This window comes from Pinus tabuliformis, chromosome 1_2 (assembly GCF_031772625.1).
Source record: "Pinus tabuliformis cultivar Carrire ecotype Pingquan chromosome 1_2, CPIR1, whole genome shotgun sequence".
NCBI classification, from domain to species: Eukaryota; Viridiplantae; Streptophyta; class Pinopsida; order Pinales; family Pinaceae; genus Pinus; species Pinus tabuliformis.
The window spans coordinates 1,185,766,753-1,185,791,414 of record NC_142298.1 but is presented as its reverse complement, the minus strand read 5'-3'; the positions used below and the strand labels follow the sequence as shown (position 1 = coordinate 1,185,791,414).

At 39.1% G+C, this 24,662-nt stretch overlaps 2 pseudogenes; both read left to right on the top strand.

Moving 5' to 3' along the window:
* The first annotated feature begins 13,399 nt into the window (after nt 1–13,399).
* LOC149210466 (uncharacterized) lies at nt 13,400–20,666 on the top strand (annotated as a pseudogene).
* Nucleotides 20,667–20,702: 36 nt separating this feature from the next.
* On the top strand, nt 20,703–21,371 carry LOC149210465 (uncharacterized; annotated as a pseudogene).
* Nucleotides 21,372–24,662: the final 3,291 nt, after the last annotated feature.

Here is a 24,662-nt window from a genome sequence, read left to right as displayed (position 1 = left end):
AGAAGGCGCAGTGCGGAGACGCCACAGAGGCGCCACAGAAGGCGCAGTGCGGAGACGCCACAGAGGTGCCACAGAAGGCGCAGTGCGGAGGCTCCACAGAAGGCGCAGTGCGGAGACGCCACAGAGGCGCCACAGAAGGCACAGGTGTGGTGGTCGCGGCGCCACAGAAGGCGCAGGTGCGGAGGTAGTAAAGATATCCGTAGATCTATACCAGTGAAGTTGTGATCCCTGCTTAAAATTTGTTTTAACTGCCTTTGACTATTCTGCAGGGTTTTGGGTGCATAACTGATGTTTGGTTACTAGTATTGAGTTTAGATAACATCATGATTAATGACTTATCTTTATGTACTAGATCTGGTTGATAACTCTCATAATATCATTGTATATGTATGGATTTGGTGATTGGGTGATTCAGAAGGTTGTTTGATTATGAGCTTCAATGTTGTTGTTGGGTCCAGTATGAAAATTGGATGAAAAGTGGCCTTTCAGATTATGTGTTGTGCTTCAGTGTATCCAGTCTGAAAATTGATGAAACGTGGTACCTGGAGGAGAGAAGATTGTAGGCCAGTGCCTATGTACTAGTATCTAAGCTAGTACGAAAGCTAAGGGAGATCTTTGGAGCATTGTAGCAGGTAGCAGCCTGCGTACTAGTAAATGGATCGGATAGTACAAGAGCAAAGGGGGTTGTAGCTCCCGTACTGGTATAAGACTGCACCAGAACAAATATTGTAAAAGGATTTTCTTATTAAGAAGAAGATTGAGGTGACTTGCAGCAGGTGGTTTTTCTCCCGCATTGGGTTTCCACCTTATATCATGGTGTTCATGTGTGTGCCTTATGTGTGATGATCTATTCTCTATTACGGCATCTGTTATTTGATAATATGGTTGATAATGTTCTAATGCACTCATTGAATATCAATTAACTTAATCATAAGAAGTTGTGGAAGTAGCATATATGAATCTGATTATGGAAATGAAAAAGTTTTATTAATGTGATAATACTGATTCACCCCCCCCCCCTCTCAGTATTATTTCCAACATTCCAAGATGGCTAGGAAGTACTTTAATACAAATTGAGTTTTTGCAATGATGTAATATTTTCAAGACTTCTAGGAAGTGCCTCTAGACTTTTACATCCATGCAAATTGAGTTCCTCTAGTGAACTCATTGACCTAAAATATTTCGGGAGTGGTTTCAAACCAAAATAGTAACGCATTCTCAACACTTATAAAAATCCAAACCTTGAAATTCATTCATATAACCCCCCTAGATACTGGAAACTCTAAAGTGATAGTTCCTCCAAACCATTCCCAAATATCCTAGCTCTTGAGGTAATCTTTTGAACTATGCAGTCGTCAATCTTAGTACTTGAAAATTAATTAGTTTTTGAATACATTTTTAAGAGGTTGTGAAGGCAAGGAAATTTATTTCAAATTCAATGTGTCTAATATTGGAGGGTATCTGCAAATTAAAAATAATAAACTATGCAACTACACAAAATAGGTGTTTTAGATATTCCAGAAAAACTAAGAAAATAAATAATTGGGACGAATGAGATATTATAAATGAACTTACTTGACTTAGATTTTGTAAATATTTCAAATTTTAACATAAATGTCTTGGCTTCTTGAACCCCTTTAGCTTTGACACATCAAAAGGAAGATGGAAATTTATCACATTGAAAAAGGCAACTCTTTAAATTTATTTTAAAATTTCCCCTCCACATTTGTTAAAGGTTCGAGTTTAAGAACTCTTAAAGGCCTAGACATCGAATCTAGCTTTGGCACGGGCATACACAACGGATCTCTATTGTTTCTCACCCATATGTATGGATGGAATTTTACGGGTGAGAGATTTTCCTGTTAAAAACATTTTAAAAATTTATCAAATTATCAAAGATATTTTCTTGAAATTGTAAAGATCTTTCCTTGAAACTGTAAAGATAGGTTGGGGGAGGAGGTGTGAAAACCAGTAAATCTAATTTGAGTGGTCAAAGGTTGGGACTGGCTCCTCATCAAAATTGTAAAAAAACTTACCCACTGGTCATAGAAGTGGATAACATTGTGTGGACGCTTGATCCTCATAAAATATGTCCACATCAACATACCAATTTACTAGATACACATATAAAAATTTCCAAAAGGAGTTATTAGGAAAATCAACTCCATTCTAACCAAGTTTCTTTGGGGAGGTCTGAAATCTGCTGCAAAATTTCACCTGGCCAAACTGGATTCAATTTCACCCCTTGTCAAACTCGGTGGCTTGAATATTAAATACCTTACCTCTTTCAACTCGACTCTACTGCTTAAGACTTTCTGAAGGGTTGTCTGACATTATGGACTTTGGCAACACGTCATCACTACAAAATACCTACAAAATCTATGCTTTTATGACTAGCTTCGAAATTGTCAGACGAGGCAGTAACTCCTCAACACAAATTAATTCATATTATTCCTTCAGGTTGGTCTTTATTATATACATGAGGAAGACTATTCACTTCATCTCCCGATGATTGTTCATATCTCTTATTATTTATTTACATTGATTTTATTTATTCACCCAATCCTGATGATTAGGTGTCAACATTCCCCCCCTTAATCTGAAGGGATGTTGGTGAGTCCAAGCATCATTCTGAATCGCTCAAGCTTTTCTCTTCTAAGTGCTTTGGTGAAGATGTCAGCAATTTGCTCATTATTGAAACAATGACGGAGATGGATTGTTTTGGCCTCAACATGATGTCGAATCAGATGATATTTGGTATTGATGTGCTCCGTTCAATCATGGAACTTTGGGTTCTTGGCCAACTTTATTGCAAAGGTATTGTCAATCATGAGTGGAGTTGATTTTACTTGTTTTACCTGCAAATCTTCAAGAATTTTCCTGAGCCACACAATTTCTTTTGTTGCTTCAGCTGCTCCCACGTATTCTACTTCCGTTGTGGAATTTGCTGGAACTGATTGTTTGCGTGATCTCCAAGAGACAGTTCCTGATCCAAGACTCATAGCATATCCTAAAGTAGATACCCCAGTTTCTTTGTCTCCATCGAAGTCTAAATTAGAGTATCCAATCAAACTAAAGTCGTCCACCTGTGTATACTTGATTCCAAAGTCTTGAGTTCCCTTCAAGTACCTTAGAACTCTTTTTGCAACAGACCAATGTCCCTCACAAGGCTTTTGCATAAACCTGGAGAGGATTCCAACAACAAACGAAATGTCTGGTCTAGTAGTAGTTAGGTAGTTGAGACTTCCTACAAGCTGTCTATACTTTGTTGCATCCTCAAATTCTTTTCCTTCAATAGATGTGAGCTTCAAGTTTTGTTCCATTAGAGTAGTAAGAGGATTGCATTCTGTCATGCCAAACCTGTTCAATAGATCTCCAATGTATTTCTTTTGAGAAAGAAATATGGACTTTGGATGTTGGGTTACTTCAATCCCAAGATAGTAATGAACATAGTCCAAATTAGTAATTTCAAAACTTTTCCCCAATTCCTTCTTTATGGATGTAATGTAGCTTTCATTGTTCCCTGTCATCAAAAGATCATGTACATATACCACAAGATATACAAATATTTTGCCAACTTTCTTGACAAATAAAGTTGCATCATCAAGATCATAATGTTTGAAATTGAGTTTCAGAAGATGCTCAATTAGTTTTTCATACTAGGCTCACGGTGCTTGTTTGAGGCCATACAAGGACTTCACAAGTTTGCATACTTTATGTTCATGTCCTTTCATAGAAAATCCTTCAGGCTGGGACACAAAAACATTCTCTTTTAGATCTCCATTCAAGAAAGCAGTTTTTACATCCATTTGATGGACTTTCCAACCGTTCTGAGCTGTTGGTCCGGATGGTAGCCCATTTTGTTGTGGGGACAAAAGTCTCCTCATAATCGACTCCTTCCTTCTATGCAAAACCTTTTGCCACAAGCCTAGCTTTGTGCTTGTCAAGTAAGCCATCAGATTTATACTTGTTCTTGTAGACCCACTTGTAGCCAATTGGTTTGGTTCCTAATGGAGGATCAACCAACTTCCAAGTGCCATTCTTTATGAGGACATCATACTCATTTTGCATCACTTCTTTCCATTCATCATGAGAAGCAACTTCTTTGAAGGAAGTTGGTTCAAAATCTGTAGACAAGTTCAATTCAAAATCATAAGAAAATTCCATATCAATAGGTGAATTAGAGTCATCTACATCACCTCCATTTTGCTAGTTTGAATTTCTAGTTCCTGTCTTTCCAACCTCATCAGGATGAACACTTTCAAGTGTCTTTCTCAGCCACTTTGGAGGACCTTTCTTAGATGGTCTAGGTTGCTCCGCTGATTGAGTTGGGACTGAATCAAGGTTGAGTCTCCCCATTCTGTCAATCACATCACTTAAAGCATAATCCGTTGTTGGAGTTTCATGCAGGGGAGAGTGTTCTTTAGAAGAAGATTCCACATGTTGATCTAGTATGGGAATCCCCCCTTCAAGATGTGGAATCTGATTATCAAATTCTTGAAATGATTTTGCATTTGCGAATCTATCCTAGAGATCAAGTTGCTGCTCAACAACATTGTCAGTTTTGGATGATTCAAGAAAAATTACATCTCTAGATACAACAAACTTTTTATTGACTTCATCATAGAGAGGGTATGCTTTGGAGGTGTTTGAATACCCCAGGAAGATACATTTACAACTTCTAGCACCAAGTTTGTTTTTGTGTACCTTTGGTATCAAGGCATAACAGGTGGAACCAAAGACCCTGAGATGCTTTACTGAAGGAACATGTCCATACCACATTTCATATGCAGTCTTGTTTCTAATAGCATTAGATGCACATCTATTATTTATATATGCAACACATAGAATAGCGTCAGCCCAAAACATTATCTTTACATTTTTGAAGAAGAGCATAGATCGTACCATATTTATGATTGTCCTATTCATTCTTTTAGCTACACCATTCTGTTGGGAATTATAAGGCACAGTTGTTTGATATTTGATCCCATGTTGGCGAAGATAGTTTTCAAATTCATTTGATGTGTATTCTTTTCCATTATCAGTGCGGATAGACCCAATATGAGATTGTGCATCATTTTCAATCCATTTATGAAAGTTCTTGAATGTTTGAAAAGCATCAGATTTGTTCTTCAATAAATAAGCCCAACACATTCTGGTGTATTCATCAATAAATGTCATCGTATATTTATTTCCATTTGCAGAAGGAATAGGCATTGGACCACATAAATTTGAATGAATGAGTTCAAGTTTTCTATGTGCTCTTGAATGTGAATCATGAAAAGACTGTTTGCTATGCTTTCCTAGAATGCAAGGATCACATTGCTTAATTTTCCTAGGAATTGTAGGCAAACCAACAACACCATTTTTCTTCAACAAGTGGAGGTTGTCATAGTTTAAATGTCCAAATCTAGCATGCCATAATAAACTTGATGGAAGTGTACCTTCTTCATAATGAGAATTGTATGAGAAATGTTGTGCACGAGCAGAGGTTCCTTGCAGCTTGAGAAGCCTTTCTTCTTCTATTCCCCTCATGACAAGTGAGTGGTTAGATGCTTTTCTTACCTCAAGCTTGCCATCAAACATATGAATGGAGTGACCTTGCTGGCAGCTGTGAACCAAGGACGACAAGTTTCTCTTGAGCTATGGGAGATATAGAACATGATGTAGAAGAAAGTCTAGAAGACCAAGCAGTTTAAGCCTGATTCTGCCAAGCCCTGATGGCTTGATTTTTGACTGGTCTGCAAAGTATACTGCTCCATCAACATTGTTAGTAAATTCTTCAAAAAAATCTTTTCTATGAGTCATGTGGTAAGTTGCTCCTGAATCAAGCAACCAATCATTTTTCCAAGAAGCAAGTGAAGCATTAAATAAATCTTCATTTACTCCAATATACATTGTGCCACAACATAGTGAGCGGATTCAAGTGCTTTACCTTTTTCTGCATCATCAGTTTTACCTTTCTGTTTGTTTCTTTGCTACTCAATTTTGTCCCATGGTAACTTGCATGTAGAGGCATCATGTGATCCATTTCTTTTGCAACATATGCAATGCAAATCTGCCTTTTCTCCTTGAGAGTGTCTGCCCCCCCCGCCTCTGAAATATATTCCTCTTCCTCTTCAACCACCTCTTCCTCTTGAAGAATCTTGAGCAGAATGCTTTTCTTTATGAGCAAGGCACACAGCCTCTTCAGAAGATTCAGGGGTTGTCTTCTTTCCAAAAGCTTTCTCTCTTTCAGCAAATTTTTTCATAAGAGAGTCAAGGGTAATGTCTTTAAGATTTCCATTTGCTTGCAATGACTCAAGATAATCAGAGTAAGTAGGATAAAGTGCCTTGAGAAAAGCAATAAGAGGAATATCCAAATCAATTTTAGTGGCTTGGATATCATGCATTATAGACTTTAATTCAGATGCAAGCGCAAGAGGATCATTATTTTGCAGTTCAAGAGTGAAGAGTTTAATCATGAGTTGAACAACTTCAAGTGCAGAATGTGAGTCATAGAGTTCTTTCATCTTTTGTAAGGCTTCGAAAGCAGTTGAAAATGGCATAATATGGCAACTCACCTCTTCACTTACAGATGCTATGATTAATGCATAGGCTTTGTTGTTCTTCTTTTCCCAAATGGTGAGCTTTTTGTCTGATGTAGGTTGTTCTGGCTGTTTGTCTCCATCTCCAATGCACACTCCTTTCCAAAACTCATTGAAAATGAGGGTGTGTTTTATCATCCAGAACCACTCAGGATAGTTCTCCTTGCTAGTGATAACTATTCCCACAATGGATACGATTGAATGCATTATGTAACAAAAAAACTTCTGCTACAAAACTTTTACTCTTAATTGGAAAAAATATAATTCTGATATGACCGGACAACAACCTCAACTCGACATCAAATGTCAATACCCAAGATTGTAAATGCATTCAACACTTCATGCCACAGTGCTTTGACCCACGACTTCATTTTTAAAAAACTCTATTCAACACATGGCATTTAACGATTTTTATATGCTAAAAAAAACCTTCAATACATATACAAGTGGGGTAGCATATGGTGATACAAGCGGCCTGCTCATATCTATAACATTACATGATAATTATTTTCACATATCCTCAATGTAACATTACTATGTAAGAAGACCATAGTATTTCTATCATATTATTGGCAAATTTGTCATATAAACCAAACCAATAGACAAACCTAAAAATCTCTCCTGGCATCGGTTGGACTCCATTGGAACATTTTATAAAATTGCTCATAAATTTTCTAATACGAGCTTATGAAATTATGAGTACTTGGAGAAGAATATATTAGCATCTAGCGGCTGAACAAAACTGTCCAGGGGTCATTGAATGAGATTTTCACCAGAATATATTAGCATCTAGCAGCATCATCGGTTATGGGGATGCGAACCAGGATTACGTGTGTTGCCTTGTCTGCTGGTAGTTACTCGAACCATCAACGTAGCAGTGTTTCACTGCTCCTCTGCATAGCTACTCGAACCATCAACGCAACAGCGTTTCACTGCTCCTCCGCATAGCTACTTGACCATCAATGTAGCAGCGTTTCACTGCTCCTCCACATAGCTACTTGGACCATCACGCAGCAGTCGTTTCATTGCTCCTCCATGCAGTAAACTCTCGCAGTAGTCATTTCACTGCTCCTCCACGCAGTAAACTCTCACAGTAGCACGACCTCAAAAGCATTCAACACAGTAGGATGGCCTCAAAAGCATTCAACGCAGTAGCACAGCCTCAAAGGCATTCAACGTAGCAGCACAACCTCAAGGTCATTCAACGCAGCGATTGAGAATATTTTCAAAGCTGAGGCATGGCAGAAATGGCACATAATTAATTATGGTAGACAGAGTGCAAAATGGCGCAGAATCAATTATGGCAGACAGAGCGCAGAAGACAGACTCCACAGGGGACAGACTGCAAGACAATGGTAGAAGGGAGTTACAACTAATTTTGGGAGCTGGCTCTGATACCATGTTAGACCAGGCAGTAACTCCTCAACACAAATTAATTCATATTATTCCTTCAGGTTGGTCTTTATTATATACATGAGGGAGACTATTCACTTCATCTCCCAATGACTATTTATATCTCTTATTATTTATTTACATTGATTTTATTTATTCACCCAATCCTGATGATTAGGTGTTAACAGAAATGGTGCTTCGATACCCTCAAAAATATCATGTTCTTAGCATAGCCCGCTCACTTATAAGCATTGGTATTTTTCGTACCTTTGTTGGTTTGTTGGCTCGGGATCTTCCCCCAATATCATATTGGACTCACTTGTTGGGATAACTGGTACACATATTTTATCCCTAGACCTAATCACATATTTACATTATTATGGTTATCATTTTCTCAAGGATATCTCAGCTGTTGAACTCTCCTCTCCTTACTACACTCACTGGAAAGGCACTGCATAAATATCTCTGTCTGCCCACCTTTGTCTGGAATGGAAAAATTACAATACTAATTTGAAACTTTTTGGGATCTCAAATGCTCTAAATAATGGTACTCTATAATGCTTCAACATAGGGAAGGCTCGAAGGGGACCATAAAAAAATGAGTAAATGATTCTTTCTAATGTTGAAGGTTGTCTTGTTTGGGCTGGTGGAACACAATTAGACAAGGTCATTGTAAAAGAAGGTTACATCCCCATCACTCTGGCTCCTTGCCTAAATTTGATTCAACCTTGGTTCACTAGGGTCTAGAAATGGAATTTCCCCCTCAACCTGAAATATTTTTCTTGGCTGGTAATTCACAATCGTATCCTCACTTGGGAAAACCTCGTTAAGAGGGGTTTCTGGGGTCTGGGACGGTGTTGCCTTTGCAACACACATGGAGAGGACATTAACCACCTTTTCATCCATTTCTCATTTGCTTCTTCAGTTTGGATCAAGATTCTACACTCGTTAGAAGATCCACCTTCTTGGGAATGCTTCGACATAGTCTCTTGTCTCCACAGCTGGACAATGGACTCTTTTTCCCACAAAACACTGGTCTTCTTCATCATCTAAGGCATTTGGCAGTCTCATAACACTCTTATTTTTTAGAATGAGTAGCCTGATATTTGGCGGACCTACTACAAGATTATTAACTACCACCATGTGTTTTGTGCATCCCCATCTCACAACATCTCGCTTGTTCCTCCACCTTGTAGCATTTGGGAGTCTTTCCCGATTGGCTTCTTTGATGGGACCTCTTCTTTCAACCTATGTGGATGTTGAAAAGCTATTTACATCAATGTTCCACACTCATAGTATTTTCATTGGCATGGTGGGTCTGGTAACAACACATGAGTTGAGATCCTTTCTCTATGGGGCGTTCTACAATGTGCTAACTAGCTCGGACTTAGGGAGATCACCATATTTGGAGACTCCAAAGTTGTTATTGATTGGGCTAATGGACTTGGCTTGTTTCACTCTATGTCCCTTTATAACTGGAAAGCCAACATTAAAACATTGATACTAGGGTTTCGTTTCATCTCTATATCCTACATATATCGGAGACAAAATGGGGTTGCTGATAGACTTTCTAAGACTGGTTATTCATCGGATCCAAATTGCATATTCTACCAATCTTTCCTAAATAAGTGTTTGCAAAATTTCAGACATATCATCATCTAATATACTCCTAAATTTTTTTTGTAGACTCTTTGGCTTCATTAGAACATAGACACTATGTTTTGCATAAAAGGATGTAGTCTTTACCAGGACAGGGCCTCAATATTACATCTAAATCTACATACAAAAGGAGGGTGGTTGTTTGACTCGTCGGATTACACAAATAATACCCCACAGTCTAGAACACCAAGGGACAACAATTGACAAACAAAAATACCTTGTTTCCTACAAAAAGATACAAAAACCTTTAGTTCACGAGCACAAAGATACCCGGTTTTGTACAAGTAGATACAAAAATCTTCAGTTCATGGGCACTGTCTTTATTTTGAATCTCCTTTCAAGAGGAGGGTATATGGACATTGTAGGTTATCTTACCCACAATCACACCCAATTACTCTATTTTTATTGATTTGTGTGGAACGTTTTTTAAAAATTGTATGCCGCCAAGTATTATTCCTGGATCCTTCTGATCTAATGACAATGATCCAATGACAATGTATTTCTTTTACATCTAGTAATAAAAAAAAACATGTTTGAAAAAAAATATGATTTGAAATTCCAACCCTACCGATATGCCTTCGATGTTTTGAAAATTCTATATATTTATATTGAATATTTATCTGAATTCTTGGGAAAACTTGTAATTTCTATGCAATCTCCCTCATCAGTTAAAACATATTCTGATTTGTCTCATTTACCCAGCTATGCAAGAGGTTTATGTCTCAAGTTATATGTCTTTTATGTGTCATGTGTGAGAAAATTATAAGTTAATTAGCTGATTAAATAACATGAACAACAAATAAAATTGCAGACATCATACACAACAAACTCACAACACATAATCGATCAAGGGGTTCACTCTCCAGCACTAGGCTACATCTCTTAGGACCTCCATCAATGGCTAGGCCCTTTTTGGAATTATTGGTCAATGTCTTATTGTAAGAATCTTCTAAACTCCAATGGATTTTAAAACTATACCATTGGGTTCAGAAGACCCAAAAACCCAAAAAATAACTATTAGATCTCTGAAAACTGACTATGGTTGAACTGTGCTAGACCTCCTCCACTGGTGGCCCTAGGCTTCTTTAACTTCAACATGGGAATATCATGCACATAAGTTCTTCTTTTCATTTTCAACCTTCACCAATGAGTCTATAATGTCAAAATCATCTAGGAATGACTATTTATTTTCCAATATTGGTTGAAAATTGCTCAAGATATGCTTCATTCAATTTTTCCCTAAGAAACCCTGCTAAAACTGGAGAAGACTCCAGTTAGCACTGCCAAAACTGGAAGTCCCGCCGAATTTTGCACTCCAAATTTTCCGTGAACCTTAACAACAGTTTAATTAATTCTAAGCATGATTACTGGTGTCTTAAGCACGCTTATGCTTGGCGCTAGCCCATGGTCTTAGCCTTGTGGTTGTATGGAGAGGGGGTTCGCCCCACAGGGCTTGCTCTCTCTGCTCCCATCATCAGCAACATTGTATGTTTAAATATAATGTCGTGGAAAAGGTTTAACAACACCCGCACTGGCTCGTTGGTATTGCAAAGGAATTGGGAGGGGGAGGTCATGGTTTGACACACCCTTCGCCCATCCCATTACATATTTTTGCCACCCCATATTTATATTGCCATATTGACATTCAAATATGTGCAGACTTTTGACTTTACCATAAACATTTAAAATCATATAAAATAATGAAATTACTATATATATATATATATATATATATATATATATATATATATATATATATATATATATATATATATTTCTAAAAAAATATTTTCCACATAATATTCACCATGAACTCATAATTCCACCTTGGAGGACATTGGGCAATTTCACCTTCTCACAACCAAACTAGCGAATCCTAAGGTGACACTTGTCACAACCTCATTGGGCAAAAACTGAAGAAGATTCCCATCATGCTGACTATACTGCCATGTCATCATTTTGTCTTGTTTTGCAAATTTTTTTAGTTGTTTAGGAAAGTGAACAACAAGCCTTTTCTCTTTCATCCGGACTCAGTTTTTAGTGAAACGAATTGCGTGCGAACATCTTGGTAAGACATATGCAGTCATATAGGTTTCAAGCCGATCTGAGAACTTTGAATTTTGAGCAAATTTTGGGCCCCTAATCCATATTCGGATCACTCCTTCCCACTGATGAGCTTTTGGACACACAAAATCTAGTTATCTGATGAGAGTTAAACACTCTTCTCTTTCCCTAGTTCTATCAACTGATTCTACTTGAAAAAATCTCCATGACAACCACTTGGGTACACTGACATGCCTTGCATTGCAAATGGCTATGTCCCTCAACCACTATTCTCCTGCTGTTGCTAACCCAATCTAACACTTGTTGGACATTTGTTGGCTGCAAAATACCTTTTCTATACCACATTGATCCCTCAGTGCTTGGAAAACTAATACAATCTGATAGCTTTCCCACTGAGAATCTTGGCGTCAACACACACAAATGTTCTACAATGGCTGAAAATTTTTGGCATCTCATCCACTTTTGCTTCTTGCCTCTATCATCCTCCAGTTCAACATGCTACTCATGTCATGATTTGAGAATGGAAGCTAAGCATGAGCATCTTGCTCAAGAATAGACCTTCCAAAATCCCTCGACATCTTGTCACAAGAAACACCATTAAATGGAAAAACACATTATGCAAGAAATTGTAAATCGATGACCTCTTCTTTTGCTCCTTCAAAGCAACAATTGTCACATCATGTAACATCGCCATGTACTCTTTCATCTTGGTGTACAAAATATCAATTAAACACAAATTGACAAAACATCATCGACTAAACATGCTCTAACAATTGACTTGACTTAAAGAGCCAAACATAAGCATGTATAGCAACTTGACAATTCTTTGCATAAACAACAAGAATTCCACATTCTCATGCAATAATCCATCAACATCTCCCTTTCACCTTTGGAGACAAAATCAACTCTTCCAAGTCGATATGACATACAGGTGACAACAATCGACAAAAGTTGACACTCATGCATGTATCTATTTTCATTGTTCACACACACACAAACTCTCATGTATGTATAGAATTCTTCAACTCTCTCATAAGTACAATCACAAGTACAATAAGCCCAAAAACATGTAGGAGTATATAATAGTTGAATTGAAAAATTTTCTGCAAATGAAGTGAGTAACATACCCAACTTTTGCACACCTTCTTGGTGAAATTATGCAACATCAAGAATGCTTTCAAGAGAAATGCATTCACATACAAACTTGCAACCACAAATTGCCTTCTTTGTTGCATTAAAGTGAGTCAAACGGAATTCTTCTTTCAACATAAAATTAATGCATCCATAAAGAAAAGAAATGAATTTATCAACAAGCCAAACTAGCATTGTAATGCTTCAAGAAAATTATAGTTGCATATAAGTGATTTATTTATGAACATCACTTTTACAAGTTACCCAACTAAGGGGCTATGCAACTAGTGCAAACAAAAATTTGTAAACTTCAACTGGAGAAATAGTCTGCCCATTTCTTACCCAGCTAGGTGAATGACCTGTTGGACACAGACTGTCATTGATGTCAATATGGCAATATTCGAGGAGCAGATAGAGACAAGAGAAGCAGACAGAGCTAAAGAAGAGGAGCACACAGAGCATAGGAAATTCATGAGAGATTTGTTTTACACATGCAGTGAAATTATTTTGATTCTAGAGCTATGAAATAGTTGAACTGATAATTTTGATTTTCAAGGTACAGATCAATGGCTTCAGAACAAGAAAATGTGAGAAGAAATTTTGGCCAAGAGGTAGAAGAGAGACGGGAAAATGCCTCGGATAACTTGGAATCTACAAAATGGATGGCACAAGTTGCCAAAGATGCCAGCACCAAGTCTGCCTCTTTTGCACTGGGTAGTATCAAGGAGGGCACCATGTCGACCTTCAAGGGCCTCTAAGAAAAAATCGAGAATGCTAAGGATTCTGTCACGGACAAGACACAGGAAGTCAAGGACACCATTGTGGACAAAACACGAGAGACTAAAGATTCTGTAGCAGACAAGAAGAGAGAAACTACAGATACAGCTGTGAATAAAGTGCGCGAGTATAAGGATTCTGCTGTGCAGAAAGCTGAGGAAACCAAAGATGCAGCTATGGAGAAAGCACGGGCAGCTAAGGATACTGTAGCAGAGAAAGCACGGGCAGCTAAGGATAGTGTTGCAGGAAAAACACAGGAAGCCAAGGATTCTTCAATTGAGAAAGCCGAGGAGACTAAGGACCGCACCGGTTAGAAGGCTCAGGAGACTTCAGAGGGAACCAAGGGTAAGCTCGAATAAATAATTGAATGTGAGCCGTCAGATCAAAGAGCATCGGATCCAACGGTCATCGCACATGAAAGATGCGCGGATGATAATGCGCGGGAGACGTATAGGTAGGCGGTAAGCGGTATTCCCCGCACCGCCCACCGGGGTTCGGTGGTATACATACAAGGGCCAGTGATCCAATCACAATACGATGCGTGGCGGATGAAAACCACTGCCCCCGCAGGTTAACGGATATGCAGGTTGTGCGATCGGGGCTTGCGACTGCTATCCGATTGTGCGACGGATAGTCAAATGGCGAGGAATATACATGATGTTTAACGTGCGGGAAAAAGGACTGTGATCGTTGGATCACGACGATCAACGACTGCGATTGTGAATGCGGCAGAGGCTAATATGGGCCCGATTACGTGGGTTTTTTGAATTAAACAGAAACAGCGGGGCAAAAGGGTGTTTCTAGACTTTTATATCAGTTTTCTTAGATTTCGTTCCTTTGGTTTTCGAATTGCAATGGCAATGGCAGCTTCCACCATGATGAGATCGTCTGTTACGGCAAGATCGTTTCATGAAAATCATTGTCCTTCTGTGGTGGCTGATGCACAGATCCGATCGAAGATAACCAGCACTGATGGCACAGTCAGATTGCCTTTCGGAAGCTTTGGAAGCAATTTCTTCAGATCCACTGCAAAGTTTGGCCAGGGTTCAGCCTTACAATGTCAGAGTGCTAGGACTTTGCAACCAGTTAGAGCTACTGCAACAGAGGCCCCTCCTAGAGTTCAAAGATCCTCGGGAAAGGAGAGGACCAAGATAGGAATAAATGGATTTGGTCGTATTGGGAAGCTGAAAGATCAAGCGAGTCAGAGGAATATACAACGACCAAGGAGGAAGCCAAAAAGGTGGTGGAAAGTGGAAATGATTAGTTAGAGGTGCCTGAAACAGATAAAAACATAAACACAAGGTGAAGTGTTGCCAATGTATGCATAATCTGTAAGAGAGGAAGCTGAAGAATAGGCAAGAGGCAGGAGAGTCCAGAGAAGCAGGAGAACTGGAGAAAGGCAAAAGCTCAGCAGGGTTGGGTGCAGAAAACTACAGCAAAAAAGTTGATACTAAGATTGGGTTGGAGCCCAAGAGGTTGGAGCCTCAGAACTGAACAGGACTAAAGTCATTAGGGGTAGGTGCTCCTACGTGCAAAACCACTGCAAAACAGAGTTGGTGCTCTGGAGGTTGGAGCCTCACTGAAGTCCAAGTTGGAGCTTGGAAACTATCCACAGTCAGATATATATTTATATTGTATTTATTTCATTGTACTGTCTTGAGTTTTTAATAAAATCATTTATTCCAGCTGCTAGTTTCTGTGTTCTGTGTACACATGTACATATCTATATATGCTTTTGGCAATCACTAGAATAAATTTTTTAAGAAATACTGATTCACCCCCCCCCTCTTAGTGTTTCCAACAATTGGTATCAGAACAGGCTTCTTCATACTAGCCTAACAGCTTGAAGAAGGATCCACAGCCATGATGAGAAACCACGAAGCATTAGGAAGACCTCCTTTGTTCGATGGCACTAATTTTGGTTTCTGGAAGAAAAGAATGACTTACTACTTAATGTCCATTGGACCTGAAGTCTGGCATTTTGTTCAAAATGAATACAAAACTACTTCCACTCTTCCAACAGACCAAGACAAGAGGAAAGCCTACATCGCAAATGCAAAGGCCATGAAATCCATCACTAGTGGAATCACTGATTTTGAGTTTACAAAAATCATGCACTGTACCTCGGCCCAAGAAATGTGGGAGAAGCTAGTTGGCTTGTACGATGGAGACTCAAAAGTAAAAAAGGCAAAGCTTCAAACTCATAGAAGACAATTTGAAAGTTTGAGGATGGAAGATGAAGAATATATTGCAGCATACCTCCTCCGAGTAGCTGAAGTGGTAAATTCCCTGAAAGGATTGGATGAAAAATTTGAAGAAAGTACCAATGTTCAAAAGGTATTAAGGTCTCTTCCAGACAGGTTTGACTCCAAAATAAGCGCTATAGAAGAAGCAAAGGATCTAGATACCCTCAAAATGGATGAACTCCATGGAATTCTCACTGCCTATGAAATGAGGAAAGGTGGCCCAAGCTCCAAAGATGCAGCATTCAAGGCCTCAAGGTCAAAAAAGCGGAAAGAAAGGAATGACTGTAGTGATGCGTCAGATGTGGAATCCGAATTGACTCAATTTTTACGAAAGCTAAAGAAAGGATCTAAGCTTAAAGGAAAGTATCTTCTTATTTGTTTTAAATGTGGTAAAATAGGCCATTATGTAGCAAAATGTCCTCATAAACATGACAGTGATGATGAAGGAAATTCTAAAAGAATGGCACATAAAAAGAAAGGGTTCAATAAGAAAAACTTCTTCTCCAAGCAAGATGAGTCTGATGAGGATGAGTTTATGGTCAATAAAAGGAAATCAGATGAGGAAAGCGATCATGATGAAAGCCAAGAAGAATTATTTATGGCACTCGCAGATGATGATGACTCAGGGCTGGAAGGAAATGTAGATGAACTGTTAATAAGTGCCATTGAAGAAAACGAGAAAATAGGGAACAAAATCATTTCTCTCAAAGTGGAAAACGAGGAAATAAGAAGGAGAGAAGACCTCTTAGAAGCAAAGCTTAAAGAAAAGGAAGAGACTTGTGAAGAACGCAAGACCGAAATAGTGTCTCTGAGAAAGGAGTTGGAGCAAATTAAAAAGGGCTGTAAAAGCTCTCAAATACTTGAGACTATTCTGAAAAATCAAAAACCTCAACATGACAAGTCTGGAATAGGTTTCAAACGAGAATCCTCAAGCACTAAGAATAATGCGAAAAGCTATGCCGATGCACTTTCCTGCAATCCAAAAGATGAAAATTGCACCCCAGATCCCAAGAATGAAGAGAGAATCACTCCAAAGAAGAATGTGGAGTCAAATCATGGACACTACAGCAAATACAAGCTTGTACTCCACCAAGGGCCCATCGGAAATCCAAAGAACGAGGGAGGAGTAATTCCCAGGAAGGAAATCGACTCAAACTGTGGTTGCTTCAACAAGTACAAAACCATTTTTCTTGGACACTGCTTTCACTGTAAAAACTTCGGTCATCAAGCCCGACATTGTATGGCTCGCAGAAGTGAAAAGACAAAGCTAAAGGATAGAATAATCAACTCATATGCCCCCAAAAGGCAGGGACAAATCAAAACCTTTAATTCATTTAATCCCTTGACCAAATTTGATCTGATTTGCTCTTTCTGCTACAATAATGGACACTATGAACAAGACTGCCCACTCAAAGGAAGAAAGACGAGTAGCAAGAACTCCAACATGGACAAATGCGGCCTGGCTCTATATGCTCAAAATAATGGAAATTTGTGGTTTATAGATAGTGGGTAGTCCAGACACATGACAGGAGACAGAAGGAAGTTTGTCTCACTAAGCAAAAAGGAAGGGAATGTGTCCTTTGGAAGCGGATCTGGAAGAATTGCAGGAAAAGGGACAGTTACTCTGATCAATGGAAAAGGAAAAGCTCAAGATGCTCTGCTGGTTGATGGACTCAAACACAACCTCTTGAGTGTCAGCCAAATATGTGATCAAGGACATAAGGTCGTTTTCAGCACCAAAGACTGTGAAATAAGGAACTCTGCCTCAGGGAAACTTGTGGCAAAAGGGGTGAGGACACCAGAAAACATTTACATTTTGAACAAGATTCAAGAAAATAAATGCTACCTGAGTCAGACAGATGAGAGTTGGGTGTAGAACAAGCAACTTAGACATACAAGCTTCGAAAATCTAATCAATATTAGCAAGATCAAAGCTGTACGAGACATCCCAAGGCTGTTCAAACCAAATCAAGCAGTATGTGGTCCATGTCAACATGGAAAGCAGACCATAATTAGCCACAAGACAAAGGAACACTCTACATTGGAGCCCTTAGAGATCATCCATGCTGATGTATGTGGGCCAACTAGAAATCAAGCACTCCAAGGAGAAAGGTACTTTGTGTTATTTGTTGATGATTGTACTAGAATGATGTGGTTATATTTCATAAAGTATAAATCTGAAACTTTTGAGTGTTTTAAGAATCTAAAAGCCCTTGTAGAAAATGAAAAAGATTCAAAAATTAAGTTCCTCAGAACAGACAGAGGAGGAGAATTCACATCAAAAGAGTTTAGTGAGTTCTGTAATATTCATGGAATTAAAAGGGAATTCTTGGCTGCCAGAACACCTCAGCAAAATGGGGTAGTTGAAAGAAGAAACCGAACAGTGCAAGAAATGGAAAGAACTATGCTATTAGCAGCAGATTTACAACCTAAATTCTGGAGAGAAGCAGTAGGAACAGCTGTCTACACACTGAATCGAACTCAATTAAGAACAAATTGTGATAAAACTCCTTATGAGCTATGGAAAGGAAGACCTGCTTCAGTGAATTACTTCAAGATCTTTGGAAGCAAGTGCTTCATAAAAATAAATGATGGTTCACCAGGAAAGTTTGATTCTCGGGTTGATGAAGGGATATTTCTTGGATACTCTACACGGAGCAAGGCTTACAAGTGCTACAATTATCGATTGAAGAAAATAGTGGAAAGCATTGATGTAAAGGTTGATGAAGATCTTCCAGTAAAGGAAATTGAAGAACATGAAGATGACTCTCTCATTGAAGAAGAAGAACCTAAAGAAGAAGAAATAGATGAGGAAGAAGAAGAAGAAGAAGAAGAGGAAAGAGAACCAACTAATACCCCTTTTAAGACGAAGTATGTCCAAAGACACCATCCAGAAGAGTAGATCATTGGCGATAAAGATGAAGGTGTGCAGACCCGAAGAAGGATAACAATTACACCCAAGAGAAAAGTCATTTCCCTCCTATCTATGATAGAACCAGAAACATTTGCAGAAGCAAGTAAGGATCCTCATTGGGTAAAAGCCATGGAAGAAGAAATGACCCAAATTGAGAAGAAAAAGACATGGGAGCTGGTACCTCGTCCAAAGGACAAAAACATAATAGGAACCAAATGGGTGTTCAAAAATAAAATGAATGAGGAGGGATAGGTTATCAGAAACAAGGCAAGACTTGTCTGCAAAGGCTATTCACAAATTGAATGAATTGACTTTGAAGAGACCTTCGCACCAGTGGCCCGTATGGAAGCTATCAGGATGTTCTTGGCATTTGCTTGCTCAAAAGGATTCAAAATCTATCAAACGGACGTGAAATCAACATTTCTAAATGGGGAACTCAAGGAGGAAGTCTACATGGAGCAGCCAGAAGGTTTTGATCTAACAGTAGGAAAGGACTTAGTTTGTAAGTTGAAAAAGGCTTTATATGGGTTGAAACAAGCTCCTAGAGCTTGGTACGCAAGACTGGATCACTATCTACAACAACAAGGCTTCAAAAAGGGAGTGGCTGGAAGCAATCTATACATAAGGACAGATCAAGGTAAGTTACTAGTTGCTCTTGTTTATGTCGATGATCTGATTTTTGCTAGTAATAATGATGAAATGAGCCATGGATTTTCTCAAAACATGTCAAAAGAATTTGAGATGTCAATGATAGGAGAGCTGTCCCACTTCCTTGGACTTCAAATATCTCAAACTAGAGTAGGATTGTGTATATCTCAAACCAAATATCTAAAAGACATGCTAAAAAAATATGGAATGGAGGATTGTGCACCCATGAGCACACCTATGACCACAAAATGCAAACTGAGCAAAGATGATGACTCCCCTCTAGTAGATGCAACTCATTACAGGTCAATGATTAGATCCCTTCTATACTTAACAGCTACATGACCAGACATAATGCAAGCAGTAGGAATGGTGGGAAGATTTCAATCTGCTTCCAAACAATCCCATTTATTAGCTGTAAAAAGAATTCTCAGATATCTGAAGGAAACTTTTGATTTCGGTCTTTGGTACCCAAAGGACTCAACACTGACTATAACTGCATACACCGATGCTGATTGGGCTAGAAGTCTAGATGATCGGAAAAGCACTAGTGGAAATGCATTCTTCCTAGGAGATTGTTTGGTATCCTGGCTCAACAAAAAATAGTCATCCATATCATTATCCACAGGTGAAGCTGAGTATATTGCTGCAGCAGACTATTGTTCTCAGATACTATGGATGAAGGAAGCTCTAAAAGATCTCGACATATGTACAGATCAAAAAATGTCTGTCTATTGTGACAACACAAGTGCTATCAGTCTCAGCAAAAATCCTGTGATGCACTCAAGAACCAAACACATACCAATCAAGTATCATTTCCTCCATGAACAAGTAGCTAAACAAAACATCGTCCTGGAATATATCAGTACTAAGGAGTAGATAGCTGATATTTTTACAAAACCTCTTCCTCGAGAAGCATTCGAACATCTGCGTCAAAAGATGGGGGTTATTTCTTTATCATCACTCAAGTTCATTCATAAAGATGTAGTAGGACAGGGGGAGTCCATATGCATCCCTTTGCCATTGATGTCAAAGGGGGAGAAAGCAGAAGAATATTGCCATCAATAACAAAGGGGGAGATTGTTGGACACAGATTGTCATTGATGTCAATATGGAAATATCTGAGGAGCAGATAGAGACGAGAGAAGCAGATAGAGCCGAAGAAGAGGAGCACATAGAGCATAGGAAATTCATGAGAGATTTGTTTTACACATGCTGTGAAATTATTTTGATTCTAGAGCTGTGAAATAGTTGAACTGATAATTTTGATTTTCAAGGTACAGATCAATGGCTTCAGAACAGGAAAACATGAGAAGACCTTCTAGCCAGGAGGCAGAAGAGAGATGGGAAAATGCCTTTGATAACTTGGAATCTGCAAAATGGATGGCACATGTTGCCAAAGATGCCAGCACTGAGTCTGCCTCTTCTGCACTGGGTAGTATCAAGGAGGGCACCATGTCGACTTTCAATGGCCTCCAAGAAAAAATCAAGAATGCCAAGGATTTTGTCACGGACAAGACACAGGAGGTCAAGGACACCACTGTGGACAAAACACGAGAGACTAAAGATTCTGTAGCAGACAAGACGAGAGAAACTACAGATACAACTATGAATAAAGTGCGTGAGTATAAGGATTCTGCTGCGCAGAAAGCTAAGGAAACCAAAGATGCAGCTATGGAGAAAGCACGGGCAGCTAAGGATACTGTAGCAGAGAAAGCATGAGCAACTAAGGATAGTGTTGCAGGAAAAACACGGGAAGCCAAGGATTCTTCAATTGAGAAAGCAGAGGAGACTAAGGACCACACCGGTCAGAAGGCCTAGGAGACTTCAGAGGGAACCAAGGGTAAGCTGGAAGAAATAATTGAATGTGAGCCGTCGGATCAAAGAGCAGCGGATCCAACAGTCATCGCACGTGAAAGATGCGCGGACGATAATGCGCGGGACACGTACAGGTAGGCGGTAAGCGGTATTCCTCGCACCACTCACCGGGGTTCGGTTGTATACGTACAAGGGCCAGTGATCCAGTCACAATAAGATGCATGGTGGATGAAAACCACCGCCCCCGCAGGTTAACGCATATGCAGGTTGCGCGATCGGGGCTTGTGACTGCCATCCGATCGTGCGACGGATGGTCAGATGGTAAGGAATATGCATGATGTTTAATGTGCGGGAAAAAGGACTGTGACCATTGGATCACGACGATCAAATGACTGTAATTGCGAATGTGGCAGAGGCTAATATGGGCGCAATTACATGGGTTTTTGGAATTAAACAAAAATGGTGGGGCAAAAGGGTGTTTCTAGACTTTTATATCAGTTTTCTTAGATTTCGTTCCTTTGGTTTTCGGATCGCAATGGTAATGGCGAATTCCACCATGATGAGATCGTTTGTTATGGCAGGATCGTTTCATGAAAATCATCGTCCTTCTGTGGTGGTTGATGCATAGATCCGATCGAAGATAACTAGCACCAATGGCACAGTCAGATTGCCTTTCGAAAGCTTTGGAAGCAATTTCTTCGGATCCATTGCAAAGTTTGGCCACGGTTCAGCCTTACAATGTTAGAGTGCTAGGACTTTGCAACCAGTTAGAGCTACTGCAACAGAGGCCCCTCCTAGAGTTCAAAGATCCTCGGGAAAGGAGAGGACCAAGATAGGAATAAATGGATTTGGTCGTATTGGGAAGCTGAAAGATCAAGCGAGTCAGAGGAATCTACAGCACCCAAGGAGGAAGCCAAAAAGGAGGTGGAAAGTGGAAATGATCAGTCAGAGGTTCCTGAAACACATAAAAACAGAAACACAAGGTGAAGTGTTGCCAATGTATGCATAATCTGTAAGAGAGGAAGTCGAAGAATAGGCAAGAGGTAAGAGAGACCAGAGAAGCAGGAGAACTAGAGAAAGGCAGAAGCTTAGCAGGGTTGGGTGCAGAAAACTGCAGCAAAGCAGTTGATACTAAGATTGGGTTGGAGCCCAAGAGGTTGGAGCCTCAGAACTGAACATGACTAAAGTCATTAGGGGTAGGTGCTCCTAAGTGCAGAACCACTGCAAAACAGAGTTGGTGCTCTGGAGGTTGGAGCCTCACTGAAGTCCAAGTTGGAGCTTGGAAACTATCCATAGTCAGATATATATTTATATTGTATTTATTTCATTGTACTGTCTTGAGTTTTTAATAAAAGCATTTATTCTCGCTACTGGTTTCTGTGTTCTGTGTACACATATACATATCTATATATGCTTTTGGCAATCACTAGAATAAAAATTGTAAGAAATACTGATTCACCCCCCGCTCTCAGTATTTCCAACATGAACCCTCTATTTGAACTTTCTCTTCTTCTGGAGTTGTTTCAAGGATGGTCACAGCTTTCACCACTTTTTCTATTGTTGCTTCCTCTTCTGGTGCTTGCATGATATGCTTTCCCTTAGCAAGATGAAGATGTGGAAACAATTTCCAACACTTCTCCACGCAATGTCCACTGATACTGCAATGAGTACAGAAGTTATTTTGAGCTCCTCTTGGCTCACTTTCCTTTATCTTTGGATGATATTTTCTCCTTTTAGTCTTACTTCCAATAGATATAAACATCTTCTCAATGATTTCTTTCTTCTTTTCGCACTTATCTACACAATGGTTAGATGAAAGGCAAAAAATACAAGGAAACATTTTCCTTAACACATTATTCAAAGCCATAATTTTTCTTTCCACCATGAAAAGTATTTGATTTCTGAGCACTTGAATTAACATCAGTCGAATTAAAAAAATGATTATACCTCTTTTTGGAGCCTTTTGGCTTATGCCTCGTGCGTGAAGAACTTAAGTGGCAAGAAGAACTTAGCTTTGTTTCTTCCTCAAATTTTTCATCTCTCTTTGGAGATGTTTTGTACTTCAAGTCTTCCTTTCACTTTTGGAACCAAGCAGGCACCATTTTTGGATGCAAATCCCAACATCTTGCCTCCTCACGTCCTCTCTTATGGCGGAAGGCACATGATACCCACGAGCTGTCACTAGAAGACCATTATTCTTTTGCAACATAGCCTAAGCATTCATATTTAGGTCTCTCCTTGACCTCAATTGGATTTTTAATGCCTTGCTGGTTTACTCCAAGGCCTCCTCCCTTATACCCCATCTTGGTCAAGAGTTTAGATCCAATTCCTTTACTATATTTTTCAAAGGCTGCAAATGAATTTACATCAATACTTTCACATAAGGAATAAGCATGTAAATTCTTACCATTTTCTTCATCTTTCAATTGACATAAGAAGATGTTTTGAATTCCTTTTTTATTTGTGATGTGTCCTCTTAGACCCTTAGACTCTCTTCTTTCAGCTCCTCGGATTTGGGTGCTGAGAGAACCTCATTTTCCACATCATGTGGAAAGAAGGTGAAAACTTGTCCATCTGTCTTCTTTGAAGGACTTTCTACACTAACATCTTGAATGATAGTTGTAGAAAAGCATGAAGATTGTGGAGAAAGTGGTGCTTTATCACTACTTGTATTACCTTCTTCCCTTGAATAACATTCTCCTCTTGGGGGTTTAAATCCTGCATCTTGCAAATTAGTATCCCTCTCTTCAGAAAGGACTTTCACCATTCCTGCCATGTCTAAGAAAGTCTTTCTAAAATCCTTCACATCCTCTGACATCCTTGCATGTTGTCCTCCTTGGGACATGCTTTGTTTGAATTTGCCTTCACAAGCATAATGAATTAAAGAGCTTCACAAAAATTCAAAAAGCTTCAAAAACTTCTTTACTGTGATTTGAGAACCAAGCTCTCAATCTGGAGCTTCTCCTTGCTTCATCTTGTACACACAAACTTGCACACAGTTAAATGATCCTTGCACAATTTCAAAACCAATAGCTAATTCTCTAGCTAACCTTGGCAAACCATCTCAGGGTTCAAATGAGCTAACCTGCTCTAATACCAACTTGATCTGAATTCTTGGGAAAACTTGTAATTTCTATGCAAGCTCCCTCATCAGTTAAAACATATTTTGATTTGTCTCATTTACCCAGTTATGCAAGAGGTTTATGTGTCAAGTTATATGTCTTTTATGTGTCATGTGTGAGAAAATTATAAGTTAATTAGTTGCTTAAATAACATGAACAAAAAATAAAATTGCATATATCATACACAGAAAACTCACAACACATAATTGATCAAGGATTTCACCCTCCAGTACTAGGCTACATCTCCTAGGACCTCCATCAATGGCTAGGCCCTCTTTGGAATTATTGGCCAATGTCTGACTACAAG